The sequence below is a fragment of the Ciconia boyciana genome, chromosome 8, assembly GCF_034638445.1.
Source record: "Ciconia boyciana chromosome 8, ASM3463844v1, whole genome shotgun sequence".
Lineage (NCBI taxonomy): Eukaryota > Metazoa > Chordata > Aves > Ciconiiformes > Ciconiidae > Ciconia > Ciconia boyciana.
Genome location: NC_132941.1, coordinates 43,576,287 through 43,589,266, shown reverse-complemented (window position 1 = coordinate 43,589,266; position 12,980 = coordinate 43,576,287). Strand labels below are relative to the sequence as shown.

At 40.9% G+C, this 12,980-nt stretch overlaps 1 protein-coding gene across 6 annotated transcripts in view; it reads right to left on the bottom strand.

Annotated features, from left to right (window-relative positions):
* Positions 1–12,980, bottom strand: part of USP54 (ubiquitin specific peptidase 54) — a 106,763-nt gene that overhangs the window by 59,684 nt on the left and 34,099 nt on the right. Inside the window, exon 1 of one of the 6 annotated variants that reach the window (XM_072869643.1) lies at positions 11,983–12,082. The exons of the other annotated variants lie outside the window; for them this stretch is intronic. The gene's annotated coding sequence lies outside the window, so the exon portion shown is untranslated. Of the gene's footprint in view, positions 1–11,982; positions 12,083–12,980 lie in introns of those variants that run through there. 6 annotated transcript variants of the gene reach the window in all.

Genomic DNA, 12,980 nt, shown 5'->3' with positions numbered 1-12,980 from the left:
AAAAAGAAGAAAGAAATCCATTGTCTTGGACAATTCTTTTGGTGAAAGTTTTCACCCAGATGGCTCCTGGCAGGGTTGCTCTTTCAGTGAGGAAGCACACGAATGATCCCCTTGACTGATCCTGTGGCTATTCTCAGCTAGAGGGAAAGCGTTTTCACAACCAGAGACTTGAGAACATATTTTCTCCATGTAGCTGAAATGATGAAAATATTTGCTAATTTCTGCATGGATTAAATTATATTTAACTGCAGAGCTATCGATATTAAGACCTTCATTTACAGTTTAGACATCCCAAAGGATAGCCAGCTTTGCAAGCCAGTCTAAATTCAACCTTGAAGGTGATGAAATAAAATAGAGGGACAGAAAAAGTTCCCATTACTAAATAACCATGAGGCTGGATGAAGAAAACAGTGAACAGGGCAGTGATCTTAAAAGTAAACATCCCTGACAGAAGTCAGCTGCCACACAACTGAAGAGGGGATAACTTCCTTCTCTTGAGGAAGTCTCCTCTTTTTGAGATTCTTAGCTAGCCAGAAATACCGGACAGGTTTCTTTGCGCACCTAGACAATACAGCATAACTACAAAAAGGTACAGTTATTTCCATTCATCTCTATCTCCAATAATTTTTTGATAGCGCTAATGGGACAATAGAGAAAAAAAACCACCTTTCTGCTTTATGCATGCATTTTGTCAGTCTTGATTGCTATGCTGGGAGAAAGAGGGGAAAAAAGCCTGTGATGCTTTTGCTGTCAAGCTTATACCCATTTGTCATTCTTCCTCTTAAAGGAATAACTTAATTACCCAGCTATGTGGTACTTGTGCCTACCTGGCGGAACCAGGAACTGACAGCACCTGACAGCGCCACTGATGCCCCCGACAGACTCATACTCATCTTCCTATTTTTCATTCTGCTATTGCACAATTCCTAGTCTGTGAAGTGTTGTAAAGATATGACAAAGCTGTGAGTATCAGAGACCTTAGGCTAACTCTCCAGAACCGCATTAGAAAATATACTCAGAGTTTGCATAAGGTTATGAGAAATGGTCTTTCAGACACGAAGGAAGTGTTTCCACTTACCTGATGCAAAAGTAATTATACAAATGTTAGGGTAAAAGTTGCTAGTAAAGACCATCAAAATTATTTTGGAGTGAAGATTAAAAACAAAAGTTTCCCCAAATCCACAGGTGTACTTCCTTAGAGAGTAAGAGTACGGCAAGCCTGTGACAAACACTACAGGTTTCCCAGAAGACACAGTGAAAGCCATCTCAGAGACCACCTCAAGATAATAGAAACCAAAACTGAAGGGACTAGACAGAACAGTGAGCAAACTGGGATAACACACATCCTTGACTAAAACTGCAGTCATTTTGGTCACTACCACTGTATTTGTACAGCCTACCAACCACTAGAAGAAACTGTAGGCAGGATACTGATGGGCCAAATTGCCTCTTGGGAATACAGCTCCCTGAAGTGGCAATGCTGGCATTTCTGAACTAGTAGACAACCTACTGCTTCTGCAGTGATCGGAGAGAGAAAACTGAACACATTTTTAATGACGAAAGAGTATGTTCTTATACCAGCTTTTCAAACCAACAAATAACCCATGAAAAACAAGAACAAACCCACTCTATGCTCCTGTTAACTGCTCAGACCAACAAGAGGCATGGAGAGACCATGTTCTGCAGAAACACCCCAAAGTGAGACTCTGCAAGCTGCTGGGGTCAAGTGTAGCTTTATACTGCATGAAGATATTCTTTATAGCAAACAGTTCTCCAACTTCTTCATCCAAAATGCTTGTGAGTAGTTTTATAAAACTATAGTGGACTGTCTCTTAAAACAGTGTAATGAAATCTTGCGAACACTTACCTAATCTGAATCATTTGATTTTAAGCCTGACAGTCAGCCAAATCTATTTAAAGAGCATCCCTCACAGTAAAAAAGCAGCAGAAAGCCATTGGCTTTGAACTGCAGAAGGTTCAGTGATGGTGGAGGGCTGGAAACTTCTACCTACTCGAGCTCAAGAGGAACCTCTCTGCTTTTTCCCAACTGCCTGCAGGTGCTTCTCCAGGGTTACAGAGCCTTAGCAGTCATTTCTGCGGTCCTTCCCAAAAGGAGGACATCAGCTGATAAAGACTTGTCTTCTATGCCACATAGACTACATAAGCTTCTACGACCACACAGACTTTCGTTCAAAGTAGTGGAAAAAGTATGTCATATATCCCATAGAGCTACCAAGAGAGAGAATTGTAGGGTAGCCATGTCCAGATTTTCATAAAGCAGTTAGGAGGACCCAAAGTATCCAGCTGGCTCTCAAATAATCAGAAAAGCTATTAAAACCCATCTAGTAAAGAGCTCTAATACAACATGACAACCATGCAAAGGCAAATTACAATTAAATATAAAAATTAAAAAAGCCAAACACACAGCTCTAAATATCTAAAGCCAGCATTACAGCTTTTTCTAATTGAAAATAACCGGTAAGATGACCTAGAAGTTTCTGGAAGAAACCATCTCTTGTTAGAGACTGCAATTTATAAGAGCATAATGTGGGATAATCAAATAATAAAGGGCTTGTGTTCTAAGACAAACAATGAGAGAGGTGAGGTCAGAACCAGAAACGCAAAGGCCACATTATTTACTTTGTGTGGGCTTATTGCCAAAACACACTTCACTCCCCAGATAAAACCTTTACCCATATCAAAAACGTGGTATTAATAACCACTGATCTCATGCATCACGGTACTTTCAGCACATGCATTTGCTGTGGAGGTTACAGGGAACGGAGGCAGATGAGCCCACAGCTTTGTGTCCTACTTCTGAAATTCTTCGGAAGCAGCTGCCCCCCTTTCTGTTACACAGCCCAAAGGATCTGTTATCTCAACAACTTTTCTCTGACAGTTGAAGAGGGAAGGAATATATATAAAACTAAGAAAGTCTGCCCAGCCTGAAGTAATTCAAACCATTTCAAAATAATATGCACTCCCTTCAGATCTCCCCTTTGCAGTTGCCCAGCTCTTTAAGACTGCTGTCCATGATAATAAAAGCCTGCATCTTAACACACCTGCATTTCTGAAGCACTTATCCTAAAGTTTTGCATTACTTTTTACATGAAATGTAAGTTTACTCTCCCAAACCTGTATTTAAAAAACACCCTACCTACCCCTAGGCTTGGTGCTGGACATTTCACAAGGAGGAAGGGTGGAGTGAAACCAGCTTTTCATCCCACTCCATATGAACTTGTGGAGTTCAGATAAACAGGGAAAACATGGCAACTTCAAATGTTATGCAAGTGCTCAAAAGCAGTTAAACATCACCAGTCAATCCTGTGCAACACAGAAAAATCACGACAAATAGGAACAGGGCAGCTGTCAACCATATGGTGAAATGGAAGGTTCTGGTTTGATTCTAGTGAATGCTCAGCCAGCCTCCTGCTGCCAGTTGTTCCCCTTCCAGATCTTCACCTTGGCTCTCCAAAGGGGAGCTTCAAGTTGAATTCACTGTGTGATTCAATCTCCAGATATAAACAAACAGTTTCATTGCAAAATTCTCTATTTTACAGTCATCAGCTACTGCAACAAGATTTCAAGGCCCTTTTTCCTGTGGCACCTTATTCACAAGAAAATCTCATCTCTCTTCCAATAATACCACTGACCCAAGAAAACAAAAGTTTTCTACTTTGGCTTGCAAATTCCAGCTCAATGACGACTGAAGAGTTCCCAGAAACTTTCAGAAGTAGTCAGTAGTATTCAGCAACATAAAGCTTAATGACTGACAACTTTTTAAATCCTAAAATTCTCCTGCCATTCTTTTCCTGACCTTGCAGACTTTCACTGCTGAACGGCATAAAAAAAAGTTTCAGAAAAATTCTTCCTCTTCTCTAACAGCTACCTTGTTATAACTGAGTTCTGTCAATCTTCACACCCCTTTCCTTCCTTAAAACAGAAGTCAGTAGCAATCAACTCCCAAAACATATGCTGTTCACATTACAGCATCACAAATCCATCTGTTTCATTAAACACTATTTCATTATACCTTGATTTCAATAACGTTTGAAACAACTGAATGTGTTAATACACACACATCCACATAGAATAAAAACCACAGGTAAGCAAGAAATGGATTTTGCAGGAAAACAAGCAAACAGAAGAGCTCCAGCACCATCGGTACTTCAATTTCAAAGGAAAGACAACACAGACTAAGCAAAGGCAGCAACACATTGAGAGCAGCAATAGACTTTGACCAAACAGATGGACAGCCTTCGGGTGGAAAAATAGGTCTTTCCAGTGATGTGTGAAGAATCTCAAAGTCAAATATTGCAATGCACTATTCTCTCCAGGTAGTGCTCAAGGAGAAAGATGACACCCAGGATAGAAATCAGTTTCCTCAACACAGGCACATAATGGACTTTTTGATACAATTGGCTAGTGAAAACCTCCACACAGGGTGGGCAGACACAACTCCCACCTCCCTCAAGATCAACAGTTGGGACCAGACAATATATTTGATAGTACCATCAAAGGATTTACTCCCTTCCTCTTTTCTTTTAGCTCAGGATAGTATTTGGTATTAAAATAATAGTTATAGTTTATTCTTAAACTATTAATTCACTGTATTTTGTGTTTCATCTATACCACCATTACCACGTAGCAAAATGGCTTACAGCACTCATGCTCTTGCCAGACTAGTAACATACCAAGGTGCAAAATTAAAGCAGTATAGAGGAACTTGCGCAAACAAAGCATAGCCAGAGAGAGTAAAGAAAGAGTGAGCAGCAGTTTAAGGTGCCTGTGCTGGGTCCCAGTATTAAATGCTTACATCATTTTTTCTTGCCTTGCTAAAACTGACAAGCAGAAGGAGTGCTGCTGCACCACAGAACATTATCTAGATTAATACTTCCACATAAAAGTATAAAACCATGCACCCAGCATCCACAACATGCTGATTATTCCTCTTTTTTTAAGCAGTCATCTGTGCTGTATAGCTATAAATAACACTTCAGCAGAATCACGAGTGTGCACACACATGCATAAGCACTTAATCTCAACTTGGGTTTAAGATCATTACTATTTAGTTTTACAGGAATAAGCATAACTAACAAGAACAGGGAAACTCATTTTTGCTTCATTTGGTTTGTATACAGAAGCATTTTCCCCACAAAACCCACTGAAGACTTCAGAACCTGAGTAGGAAAAACAGACATACCACAAGAAAAAAATCTTAATCAAAACATCCCATCTCCAACAGCAGCTAATAGCATATGGGAAGAGTAAAACAAACAGGTTGGGGGAAATGTACCATGATACCATACACCTCACCAACAACCTGGAACAGACAAGCAGCAGGAGTAGAACTCAAAGCCCAACTTCTTGTTTTCTAGACAACTAGGAGACCAGCAGAAGAAAACATCTGATCAATGCATTTAGGGAAATGACAGAGGAAAAGACTCTCTGTGCAAGCTGATGAGGGTTTTTTTTTTTTTCTTTTTAAATAGGAAGCAAATAGACATGACCAAACCTCAAAACTTTACATCCCAAACTTGCACATGGTGTTCTTGTCTCCCACTAGCAAATAAAGCGTTTGTACTATGCTGCCATGGCTTCCCTGTGGCTCCTGCACCCCAAGACCAGATCTGGCTGACTGGGCCATTGCTGGCTGAGCCGACAGCCGTGGACATACTGTGCCTCTCCTGACCTGCAGCCCCAAACCATCATAAGATCTCATGAAGTAAATGGCCATTTTGCAGGGCTCCGTGTGTTTTAAAGAGGACGATAATAACAATTGAATGCACAACAGTCCTGAGCTCACAACTAAACATCAAATACAGACAAGGTCACGTAATGATTCCTGCAAACACAGGAAAGGAGACTTTGTGTAACAGGACGTGCAGCTACCTCCGTTACCTGAAATTTTACTTTCATTGAGAAGCCCCTTACAAATAGACAATTTATTCTGCTTAAATTCTTCTGGTATGAGACATTTGGAAAGATGTACTAGAATAAATATTTTGGAGAACAAAAACACCCTGCTATCTTTTTATCAAGCAGTTGTAAAAAAGCCTTCAAATCCAGTTCAACCTATTTCACTGGGTGAAGTAGGAGTAGATGGCTGAAACAGGCAAAAGGTACTTTCTTTGATTTTCGTATACGGTATATTTGTCAGAAATACATTTCAGAAACCAAAACATTATAGAATACGCATAGCATACACAGATGAAAGTTTCATGTGTGCAAAGCAGACTGTATCCTATGAACAAGTTTTCTGAAATACAGATCTTCCATTTTATGTTAGAACTAAAATTAAGGTGAAGCCATAAGATTTGCATATGAACTTTCACAAAACTCTGGCCTCCTTGAATTCAAAGTCTGAATTCAAATTTCTAAGGTACGATTCAAAGAGACTGCTTATGTAAGTTTTACCAGATGCTACCATAAGGAACTACTTCCATACTGATTTTAAAAACTTACACAGCTCTTTCCTTACAGATTTTAATATCTTAAAATCTTGGGATCTGCTGGGAAAAAAGCTGCTGTTCATTCTTAAAATGCAGAAACAATGCTACAGTTACCTTGTATCAAAACCAGGCTTATGGAGACATTACCGTTTTCATTCAGAAAGATTATTTCATCTTCACCAGAAAAGTACTGTGGAGCTACCAAATGCAAAAGGGATTATTTTGTGTCCTGCTGTGGCCTGGAGAGATCCACAAAGCATGAAAGAGACCCTTGTTAAGTACAAGTAGGCTCTGTCCTAATGGGTCACAGAAGCAGAAGCTGTGCAAATGCAGTATAATACAAGCTGAACAGATCAGTTGGGTGTTGGGGTAAGAAAAAGAAGAATGATGTCAACAGCTTTGATTTATTTTTTCTCTGCCTGGCGATGAAATGACATTACTGAGTGGCACCAGAAGCTCCCTAAAAAAAACCCCAACAAAACAAAACACCCCACCAAAACAAACAAAAAAACCCCCAACAACAACAACAAAAACAAACAAACAAAAAAACCAAAATACAAACCAGAAAGTGCTCGAGAGGAGGTATATACCATGAAAGGAGCCTTTCCACATTATTTGTGGGTTGCTCACTGGCAGAAAAAGAGCACGAAGAGGTAGTTCACAGGAGTTCCTCTCTTTACAATGGGAAGAAGCCTGTTAAATGTTAAAACAGAATTCTGTGGGTGCCCATGGAAGTTATAATACATTTAACCAACTGGTACATGTGGAGGGGAAAACACCCTTATAAAGCTTTTTGTTGTCATTATTTTAAAAACAGAATGAAAAAGAGCAAGTATGAGGGTATGTATATGTGCCCCCATATACAAAAATGAAGCCTGGCCTCACAGCACTGCAAAGTACCCAGCCAAAAAATGTTAAAGCCACTGAGTTCAACACTGATAGTGTAGCTAGAGAAAATAGCAGCCTTGCTCAACTTCAGACAATAGGATTTCAACCTGGATTGTAAATAAAAGCATGCTTACTTCAGAGATTTAGTTTAATTCCTTTCAGCAGTGGTTCAACTGTTTCAATGTTTCTGTGGGTCTGAGCTCTACTGGAAAGTAAGCAGCTACTTCTGTTACTCTCCCAAATCTGATCCTGCACCAATGGCCAAAACCACTTGTGAAACTAAAGACAACATGCATCCAGCAGAAACCACATACCCCTCTAACTGTGACTCCCAGGAGTGCTGCAAGGTTAAGCATGAAGGATTACACAGCTTCTGGCTTAGTCCAGCCCAGAACACATGAAATTTAGATAGCACAGCATCCTGAACTGGTATGTTATATTCTGTGTACTCGGTTCATCTATTTTTCCCCCCCTGTACAGAGAAGTACCCAACCTAAAGTGATGTGTCTCATTTCTTCAAGCAGAGTGCCTCAGGGAACAGGGTGGAGCACAGAGAAGCTTTGGGGAAAGGTCTCAGGCAAGAGATGACAGTGGCTCTAGGGGTTCTTCCACTCCATTGCACATAGCAAGGGATGGGGATGTAACTGGGTCTCAGGATGATATCGTTTATGTAAGTGTTTGCTTTCTTGCTTCTAATTATGTGTGTGACCCTCTAAGAGTGTGGCTGTGCCACATACCACCCTTGGAGGCAGGGGTAAAGCCCCATCCTGCCCTGTCCCCCTTGGGGAGTTACCAAGCATGTTCAAAGGAGAGGGCTTCAGGGACTGAAGTATATGGCTGGCCTTAGACATGGCACAAAATTTCTCATAGACATTTGGGGCCACTGAGTGACTGACAGGCTGGGAAGCAGAGACATAGCAGGCAACAGGAAAGTTGCACACAAGCATATTTCTGTTTTGTTTTCCCTAGGTCTTTGGAATATTCTCTTTAAAAAAGCAAAATTTCTAGTACTTATAAATAAAATTTGGCTTTTTTGGTGTTAAAATCCTTTCAGTCTTTGGGGGCTCACCACAGAAGAAGGGTTAGACACGTCCACCTCAGACCTTTGGAGGACTCCATATCCTGCTATGGCAACCCAAGATGGTCTTTGAGGCTTGCTTCTTCCCACAGCCCCCAGTCCAGATCACACCGCTGGCCCCACACCAGCACCACTTGGGGCTGGTCACAGGACAGAGCCTTCACCTTCCAGTTGCACAGCAGAGTCACATACCACATGTTGCCCACACCTCCTCTTGCCAAATCCTGTTAGGACAAGACCTGTTGCTATTGCTCCAGGCTCGCGTCTCCAAGCATTGTAACGCTGTACAATATAACTTGTTTTCCCCAGAATTCCCTAGACAATATGCTGGCGACACAAAAAGCTGATGAAGGGACATAACGCTTGCATTTGAGAGAAGAGGGTCTGAGGAAGATTAGCACCTTGATACAGAAACAGATGCAGATCCAGAACACCAGCAAGGCAATAAAAGGACAAAACCAAACATTGTCCTGTTTAAAAGTCCTCTCCCTCAAAATAACCCGCCTTCAAGGAACAATCACCTGACATCTAGAAAAGCAACATATGTAAAAGCTATCCCTATCAAGAAAGGTTACCACACCACAATGGTATTTTCAGTCACCTCGTTACACCACAGTAAACGATTTGTTGAGAAATCAATTACAAAATTTTCCTTCAATACTAGAAGAAAGCATTCAGATGCACTGTTACTATTATTATTATCCATTGCTTAACCAGCATTACAACATGTAACACTTCCTTATACACACCTGTAAGGGAGACAGTAAAAGATAAGAATATTCTATCCAGATTAAGAGTCTATGCATCCTTCCTCTGTGATTAAGAAAATAAATCATACACAAGTGCGTGTGTGTGCATACACACAACCAAGTGGCTGACCTGGAAAAATCTTACATTTCTGGTTAATTGGGACTGAAGTCACTCCATTTGAAGCGAAACTGCTCTGAGCTTGAGCCAAAATGTGCAGTGTTAGATTTATTGTCTTTGCTAGACCAGAAGGAAGTTTTCCTGGCTTTTTAGCCTTCTCATTTTTTCCCAGTCCCCCCAGGTTCTCCCATTCCAATATACTCTGGTGGCCCAGGTGCCTAGCCAATTAGGGCAGCAATAGTAAAGCACATCCTCTTGTGAAATTGAGTATATGAGAAAGTTAGAGAAAACCTGTGGAATTTCATACATATTAATACATCAGTTAAAAAGGTTGTTATTATTATGATACAAAACATCAGAACCTGAAAAGATGCAACTGGAAAATGGATGAAATGACATGGCTGTGACACATTGTTCTTCAGGAACAGTAATCTTGTCTCACAGCTTACATCTGTGACAACTCCCAGAATAAACAGCAACTGATTAACATCACTTGGCTCTTGGTGGAGTCAAAAATCATGTCATACTGCAAAACCTTCCTACAAATGCATTTGTTCCAGCTCTCTTCATTTTTGCTTCTTAATTACTAGAAAAACTCTTTTGCTTCAGTAAAAGTACATAAATACATTTAAATCTATTCAGAAGGGTCGTATGAGCATAATTTTTTTCTAACACATTGCTTTGACTATATCCCACCATTCCCCCTTCCCGTGGTACATGAGTCTCCCTGCATTCGCTCCTAGGAGCCCTTGGGTCTAGCATAATACTGACTTTGTGATTTGTAAATGCATTATTAAATACTGCCCCAAAAGTTGATGGTGCCAGCCTTCACCAGCCATTTGTTACATTATAAAGCAAGTGCTTCTGTTTTCTCTCCCTCAGAGAACATGGAAGCATACCAAAAACATCTACAAAACTAACTGGTTATCCTCCAAATCACTCCTTTTCTGCCAAGCATGGAGAAGCTGAGCAGCAAGGCAGCAGGTGTGCCAAAACCATTGTTCATCATGACAGCCACCACAGTCTGCTTCCTTCGCTCCTCTGGCTGTTTGTCATGTTTCTTTGGCCTTAGATGGGGAAGACTCTAACCCGGAATCAGCCTGTTTGTTTTTTTAAGACACCTAAAACTCTGAGATTAATGACTGTAACCTATAGGCGTAACTATGTTATAAATGAGCATAAACCCCTGTATGTCCACCACAACGCTTCTCTGTTTGTCAAAGAAAAGCAAGAGGTTTCTTGAACGGCCAGTTTAAAGAAAAAAAAAAAGCAAAGCCTGAGGCTTCTCTACCTCCCACCAAGTACAATGTACTAGAAGAAGGACCCATCACCTCAGACAGGGAATGTCCGCTAGTGACCTTTTTATATGGATAAACAAACCCACAATCTCAGGGCCACCAAAGCAGGGAGGAGGGCACTCCCCTCTCTCCAGCCCAGTGCTCTGGGGCAGTCAGTTATGCCCTTTGGCTCACAGCAGCAAATTCAGCTCACAGAATTAGCACTTTTGGGGGGATCAGAAGAGGGGAGGAGAGGACCGTGCTTTGTTTTCTACTGGTTTAGTGAGCTGAATCAACTCATCAAGAAGTTATAGCTAGGGCAAGGAGAGTAAGACTTCCTCTTCCAGATGGGATCAGCTGAGCCCTGCCTTGGCAGACTATGATCATTATCTCAGGTAGCCTAAAACACACCAGGATTACAAAGAAGTTATTCCTTAAAAAAAATATGGAATGCGTTTGAACAGGCAGAATGTGTTTAGTATACTGAATGATGAGCAGTGGAAATGATACATAGCTTATTTTTTTTTCCCCCGCTCTGGTGACAAACTCCAGAACCAGATTTATCATTATGTGGAATTAAAACCTCTGCTTAGTATCACCAAATGTATGAAAATAGTTTGTGTTTTTTTTCAAATCTACAAATTTAAACAAAGATGTACTTCATGCTAAACTGAAGCAGTGAGAAGTATGGAATAGTAGTGGTAGACTTCCAAAATTCACAGAATAATTACTATTTATTTTGGAAACAAGTCACTTTACAGAAGGCAGGGGATCAGGAAACCAGCCAAAGCAAGTTGACGTTTATAAATCAACACATTAAAATAATAAAAAAGCTCTATGTACATTTAATACCTCATTTCATTATCAGCTTTCTAACACAGAATTCAACAAGTACAGGGAAGCAAAACTGCATCTAAATTATCAAAGAAGCACTCCTGAGAGCTTCTGACTAGGTAATAGTTATACTGTAAAGTAATAAGGATGGGAAATGAACTGCCAACATCCCTTCCAGCTGTGACAAACGTTAAGGTGAGAAGAGATTCTGACTGGCTTAATCTTCAAATTTCTCATGGATACTATTAGTCAGAAGAAGCTACAGTATGGTGGACCAGAGGCAGCTTACGGCTTAGAAAGTGCCTTTCACAGGTAGCAGAACATAAATAAAATGTACATACATGAAACAGCGTTAGACAGCAGGACTAGAATATCAAAAAACAAGCTACTAAAACTGAAGTGATACTCTTTCTTTGCATCTTAGAAACAAAGACCATCCACATTGAAAAGCAGTATTTTCTACCTTTCAGAACCATATATAGGAGAGAATTCCTGTGACAACTTGGATTTAATCAAAAAACCAGTCATGTCACAGCAGTGGTGACACTGAAGTAAAACAACAGATTTAAAAATCTGAAAGACCTACCTTCAGAAGCGACTTTCTACTGCATGAACTCCACACTGGTATTGCAACAAAAGCTGGAGAGCAGAGCGGGTTGGGAAAACTCTCAGAGGACTCACTGCTAGAGTAACTGCTCTGAGTAATTCTCGCATGGAAAAATTATTTAAGGGAGGAGGAAAGAGCTAGAATAGCGTGGGAGGGGACAACCTGCTGTTTCAAACAATAGGAAGCTGTTAAAACAAAAAAACAAGGGCCTCCCTCAGCACAGGAAAGTCTCATCTGAAAAGCGTTGCCCCCACTGCCACCTACCAGGCAGGCAGCTCTGACAACAGAGATAAGGCCAGAGGCCCGGCCCCGCTTGCCGACAGTTCCCTTCGGAAACAGGGCCAGGCAAGAGGGAGGAAGGCTTTCCAAACCCTTTTATAAAAGGGACCAGACTGGGGGCAGAGGAGCGGGAGACGGGGCTGTAAGGGGTGACTTCATTTTACAGCAGCAGCCTGTCTGTGGAAGGCAGGGCTCCCCTCAGCGTGACAAGTGAACTGGTGAGGTTCCTAAAAACGGTTTAGTTAAACATGAAGGATGTTTTCTCATAGGAGGGGTTGATAAACAGGAGTGACATGTAGCCATTTAACAGAAAAAAATGCAAAGGACTCAAAAGATGGCTTCGGTTTTGATCCCTCAGTTTAGAGCCCCACAGTTGCAATGCAAATTTAAAAGTGGTTTTTCAAAGAACAATTATTGCAGGACAATTCCTGGAACCATCCCCTGTGGTTCAAAGCCAGTGATACCAATCAAGGAAAAAAGAAGCTTGTTCAGAAAAACAGCTTCCTACCCCCAAAACCTCCCATAAGCTCAGTTATTTAAGCTCAGAAGCAGCATTACTACGTGATTATTCCCAGACTTTCTTACAGTACAGCTCCAGGACACTGGTGCCATCCGCATTCAGCATCAATTTGTTCTTCTAACATAGTCACGTTCATAGCACAGACAGGAAGAGTTACTGTATATCCAAGACCGAAATA